The sequence below is a fragment of the Elephantulus edwardii genome, unplaced genomic scaffold, assembly GCF_000299155.1.
Source record: "Elephantulus edwardii isolate Elephantulus edwardi_28Jun2011 unplaced genomic scaffold, EleEdw1.0 scaffold00176, whole genome shotgun sequence".
NCBI lineage: Eukaryota > Metazoa > Chordata > Mammalia > Macroscelidea > Macroscelididae > Elephantulus > Elephantulus edwardii.
In genome coordinates, this window is record NW_006399926.1 from 5,637,773 (window position 1) to 5,644,551 (window position 6,779).

Here is a 6,779-nt window from a genome sequence, read left to right on the forward strand (position 1 = left end):
GACCAGATTCTTCCAATTTTCTGGTTGAATATATTTCCTTGTCCAATATCAGCTGGATCATTTCTGGGTTCTCAATTCTGTTCCTTTGGTCTGTGTGCCTGTCATTGTACCAGGACCATGCTGTTTTGGTTACTATACCGTGTAGTAGGTTTTGAGGTCAGGGAGTGCTATGCCTCATATTTCATTTTTGTTTTTCAGAAGCACTTTGCTTATTTGGGGTCTCTTTCCTCTCCAAATAAACTTGAAAATTTCCCTTTCAATCTCCTTGAAAAAGGAATTGGGATTCCATGAATTATGTTTTTTTAAAATTAATCATCATTGGACCTTGCTTATCATTATTCTGTCTTTTCAGATCCCTGTCAGATCTTTCCTATTTCCTTTACCCTCTCCCTCCACTACCAAATTGTGTAAACCTATGGTTTTGTTCCCACCCTTTACTCTCCTGGGTCTCCATACATGCTTTCCTAGTTATCCTTAAATTTTTATGATAATGGTCTTATGTAGTATTTGTCTTTATGAAACTGAGTTAGTTGACTCAGCATAATGCTCCCCAATGTCTCTCAAGTTATGTAGTATTTTTCAAAATTGTTTCTTCTGAGTGCTGAGTATTCCATTGTGTGTATGTACCACAATTTTTCAATCCCTTCTGTTGCGGTTGGACATTTGGGCTGTTTCATGTTCTTGCTATGGTGAATAATTCTGGTATGAACATTGGTGTACAAATGTCCCAAGCAGATCAAAAGGGAAATTGTCACACTTATTTGGAGAGGAAAGAGACCCTGAATAAGCAAAGCTCTTCTGAAAAACAAAAATGAAATGTGAGGCATAGCACTCCCTGACCTCAAAATCTATTATACAGCAGTAGTAAACCAAATAGCATGCATGGTACTGGTACAATGACAGGCACATAGACCAATGGAACAGAATAGAGAGTAAAAAAGTGGACCTATCTATCTATGGTCAACTGATACTTGACAAGAAAAGAAAACCTATCAAATGGGGAAATTATGACCTCTTCAACAAATAATGCTGGCAAAACTGGACTACAGAAAGCGGAAATAGGATCCAAATCTCACACCATACACAAAAGCCAACTCAACGTGAATCAGAGACTTGAGAGAAAAATCCAAAACCTTAAAATTCATAAGAGATAAACTGGCACTAAGCTTAGTAAACCTAGTCCATAGTATAAAGAGGCTGACAAATACAGCCCGAAATGCCCAATCTGGAGAGGATAAAATTGATGAATAGTACTTTCTAAAGATTAGGTCTCTGTGTTCATCAAAAACTTTTCCCAACAGGTTGAAAAGAAAACCTACCAACAGGTAAACAACATTTGGCAATATAATTTCAGACAAGGGTTTCTTAAAATTTTACAGAATACTCCTAATCCTCCATAAGAAAATGACTGATAAACCAGTCATAAAATAGGCAAAAGATATGGAAAGAATTTTCATAGAAGACATTAGAATGATCAATAGACACACAAAGAAATGCTCAGAATTACTGGCAATAAGAGAGATGCAAATCAATATCATCTCACCTTAGCAGCAGTGGCAAAGTTTAAGAGGGCAGCAAGCAATAAATGTTGGAAAGGATGAGGAGAGGTGAGAACCCTCATTACCTTGTTGGTGGCATTGAAAAATGGTGCAACCACTCTGGAAGGCAGCGGTATTTCCGCCACAAGTTGAACATAGAAACTCCATATGACCCAGCTATTCCACTATTTGGAATATACCCTGAGGAATAGAACTGAGACACTTTCAAATGCTTTTGCTTAAATTTTGTATTAAGGTCATTTTTGCTTTCTTTTAGCTTGTCTATAGACACAGTCCAACTGCAAACACATTCTAAAGCAGTAAGACCCTGTTTTCTGACCAGTACTTCTCAGTCTCCACCAATCTTTGCCTCTTCCTTTTTTCTTTTTTCACTTTGAAACTTTGTCAGTAAACCAGTATAAAATAAAAATTTTATTTTTAAAAAAACCAAACAACAACATACAAACAATAAAAATCCCACCAGCAGCATAGTTCCCAGAAGCCTAGAAACACACGCCACTGTAATATAAGAAACAGATGGCAGAGGCTCTCCATCGGAGATTTAAACCCTGGTCACCCATCTGACAAGCAGTGCTGGTATAGTAAATTGCATGTTGGACTACTAGCAGGAGTTCAGCTGTTTGAATCTACCAGGTGCTCCGCTGTAAAAATAAAGCTCGTTTCTCCCAGTTTAACCAAGATTACAGCCCAGGAAATCCAATGGAGGCTTTGCCGTAAGTCAGAGTCGGTGGGTTTGAGTTTGCGTCTCCATTGCGACAGCTGGGGATATTGTTTTTAGCTGACTTGGAACAAGCTCGCGCTGCAAGGAATTAATCCTTTTTGCCCCTGCACCATGCTCACAATATCTACTGTGCTTAAAGCCCATTGTTACAGCTACCGTGTCATGTCAACTCATTGACTGTCTTCCTCTTTATCACTGAATTTCCACTTTTCCAAGTGGATTACTTTGAAACTTTTTTGTTTTGTTTTAATTTAAAACCAATACAGCTCAGACTTTTTCACAAAGAGGTTTGAGAGCCAGTATGATCCCTGACAAGCCCTTTGAACCTGTCACTTTCATCATGGATCCTGGAACAAGACCTGCCCTTGATAACAGACCCTAAATGGGCATACCAGATCTACCAGGTTCTGGTTCTGTTCTGGGGTTTTCTGAATCTGGTTTTTCCCACTTAAGACTGCTGATGTAAGCTCCTAATTTGGTGAGTGCTGGATACCAAGTTGGAGCAGTAGGAATGATAGGCAGGTTCTTATATTTTTGCTTTTGGCTCTGTAGTCAATCCTCACCACCCACCTCCCTCCCCAACACCTGATTTCCAGAACTAGGGGTGTCTAAGAACACAGTGCAACTTTATCTTCTATTACTTTTCCAGCCAGTACTCCCACCACTCACTTCATCTCCTCTTGGGGCTCACAGCCTCAGGTCTGAGTCTCTCCCTTCTTTAGGGAGTATCCTATTACATTATCTGAATCATGGAGAAATAAGCCTTTTAATTTTACTAATTTTTATTCATTGTTGCAGATTTTCCAGCCCACTTTACAATGCACTTCTTGTTCCAGATTGTTGTCATACATATAATGCCTAATCATGTATTCCTTTTGGACAGTTCTTTCCCTAATCTGTTCTATTGCAGTATTCATTATCTAGTCACTCTTTTCTCATTCACTCCCCAACTTCCTCCAATGTCTGTCCTATATTTTGTAACAACAGTGTTATGTAGTATTTGCCCTTTTGTGACTGAGATACTTCACTCAACATAATGTCCTCCAGGCTTCCTATGTTGTGTAATGTTTTACAAGATTATTGTTTTTCAGTGCTACGTAATATTCCATTGTGTGAATGTATCATAGCTTTTCTGTCCATTTGTTTATTGATAGGCACATGGGCTGCTTCAATTTCTTTGCTTTTGTCAATACTGCAGCAATAAACATGGGTATGCATATAACTGACTTAGTTGTGGCTCTTGTTTCTTTAGAGTATATTCCCAGTAGCGAAATTGCTGGGTCAAATGATACTTCTATTTCCAACTTTTTGAGAAAGGGTCAGACCATCTTCCACAGTGGTTGTACCATTTTAAATTCCCACCAGAAATGAATAAGTGTTCCAATCTCTCTGCAAACTCACCAGCATTTATTGTTTCTGCCCTGTTAAACTTTGCTATTGTTGCTGGAGTGACATGAGATCTCACAGTTGTAAAATCAAGTATTCTTTCTTATTTTAAAAACTGTTTTCACTCCATTCCCATCCTCTTAACTGTGCTGCCCCAGGACTCCATTGGTTATTTCAGCCATTTGCATTTCATGAACTTTTTAGAATTTAGTTTGTAAATTTGTAAAACAAAACAAAATGGTGATAGGATTTAATTGAAATTGCCCTGAATCTTTAGATAAATTTTTGGAGAAGTTGGCATCTTTACAATAGCACTATCTCCCAGTCTATGAACGTGTCACACTCATTGTTTAACATCTTTTACTGACTTCTCTTCTCAAGGAGCTCTGGTAGCCTAGTGGCAAGAAGCTGCACTGCTCCCCCCGCCCCCCAACAGTATGTGATTTGAGGCCACCAGCTGCTCCAAATAGGAAGAAGGATGGATAATTGTCTCCCATTGGATTAACTTCTTCCAAAAACCCTCTGGACAGTCAGCTATGTGTGAGTTCTGACTATACAGTCTCTGTCTCTGTCTCTCTCTCTCTGTCTCTCTCTCTCTCCTTTCCCTCTTACAGTAAACTCCAAATGAAATGTCCTTCTTGTCTGGCCTCTGCCTACCTCTGACTATATTCAGGAGCATTGACATACTTTATTCATTTTATCAGTCTCTGGAAAGGTTTCTGGTTCTACAGAAATTTCTTAGAGATCCTTCATACCTCAATCTCATTTTAATTTGCTGCACAGCAAAGAAATTAAGTTTCCCAGACAACATAATAATACCATGTATGTCCTTCTCCCCGCCCACCCAGATCCTTTGCTTTAAAGATTCTAAAGTATCCAGATACCCATTTATTACACATTTCAGAGATAATATCAAAGCCATGGACCAGGCTATCAGTTTGCTTTTAATTATAAACTAGGACTAGTGGCCTAGTGGTAAGAAGCTGAGCTGCAATCCCGAAGCATGCAGTTTGAATCCCACCAGTTGCTCTGTGGAAGAAGAATGGGCAATCTCTTTCTGTGAGATTAACTGCCTCTGAAAACCCACCAGAGAGTCAGCTATGGGATAGTTCTGACTTGATGGCACTCAAAAACAATGGGTATATAAAATACACAGTAGATGTATACTGACAAGAAAGGGCACAAATATTAAATGAAACCTTACCTTTAACCGTGAAGACCTAATTCATCATGTTGGGTACCAAAGTGAACATATTTCCATTTATTTATACACCAATGTTCATAGCAGCATTATTCACCATCTGAAGAATGTGGAAACAGCCCAAATGTCCAACCACAATAGAATGGATTGAGAAACCATGGTATATTCACACAATGGAATACTGTGCAGCAGGTAGGAGCAATGATTTTGTAAATTACTACCTAACTTGGGAGGGACTGGAAAGCATTATATGCTGAGTGAACTAACTTAGTCCCATAAGGACAAATTACTGTATAAAACCTTTATTGTAGAATGCGTATGAGCATCCAAGGATGGGGGAAGCAGAGGGGTGAGGATGAGTGGGTGTGGGTGTGGGGTCGGTGGAGGATGGTCATAGGCTTGCATAATTTGATGGGTGTAGGGGTGTGTGTGAAAGAAATGGGAAGGATCTGCTGTGAAAAGCAATGTATAAGAACTTTTCAAATAAACCAGAATTAAAAAAATAATTTCATTTTAAAGCAATTCAAGTAATTGCTCTTTCTTACTCTAATTGCTTCTCAAACATAAATCTTTGGCTTCCTTTTTTTTTTTCTTCGCTTTTATAGTTGTCTAAACCCTGTGGTCATCAGGACCATTTGAGGGTGTCTGTCACCTCAGAACCAGCTGTTAGTTAATTGCACTGTAACTGTTTATGGGTTGCCATCATGCTGAAAGCTGTGTCACTGGTATTTAAAATACCAGCAGGGTTACTCATGCTGTTGTTGTTCCTGTGTGCCATTGAGTCGGAACTGATTCATGGCTGACTCTCCAGTGGGTTTTCTGAGGCAGTAAATCACATGGGAGGAGATTGTTCATCTTTTTCCTGTGGAACTGGAGGACTTGAACTGCATGCCTTTGACTTGGCAGTGCAACTCCTTCTTTACCACGAGGTCACCAGAACTCCCTTGTCATCCAGGTGGGCAAATTTCAGAAGAGCTCCTACCTAGGCAAGCAGATGAGGAAGGGAGGTCTAGTTATTTACTGTGGAAAATTTGCCAGTGAAATCCCTATTGAGCACAAAAGAATATTCTGTAATATAGTGGTGGCAGATCCAGGTGCAGCAGGCCCTCAAAATACACAGCAACCATTAAAAATGGATCCCAGTACAACAATGAAAGTGAAGCTGGCACAAAGCCAGAAAATACTTTCTTCTGTTGTGCTGTGGTTTGCTGTGGGTTAGAGGCCATGCGACAGCAACCAACAAGTCCTTATATACAGACTGAGTAGATATGGAGAAAGGATTCAAATCTGATGCACTGCTTTCATGATCTTAGACCATGCAATATTTCCTTGTTCTGCTCAAACGACTCCATCTTGGTTGATATATAGGTTTCACACAAGCATAATTAAGTGTTCTGAAATTCTCATGTTTCTTAAAAAAGTTACCCATAATTTATTATAATCCTTTTAGGTTGAACGCTTTTGTGTGAAAATGCAAACTCCTTCCCTTCGAGCCAGAACTGACTCATAGTTGACCCTCCAACAGTTTTCCAGGATTGAAAATCCAGGGCACAGAAGAAGATTGACTGTCTTTTTCTCAGGGAGCAGCTAATTTATTATAACTGACAGAGAAGCTCAGTCTTTGCGTTAACAGTGCAACGGTTTACGGACTAGAGCTCTCTTTACCTTTGCAAAGTCAATAAAAACTGGTTTTCTGCTATTCGCTGATTTCAGCCAAATCCATCTGAAATTAGCAATAATTTCCCTGGTTTAAGGGCCTCTTCTGAATTCAGCTTGACTTTCTGACAGTTGGTGTACTGCTCCAGCCCTTTTTGTATAAGCCTCAGCAAGATTTTACTTTCATGTGGTATTAGTGATGTTGTTCAATAATTTACACATTCCATTGTATCACTCTTTTTTGGAATGAGATATG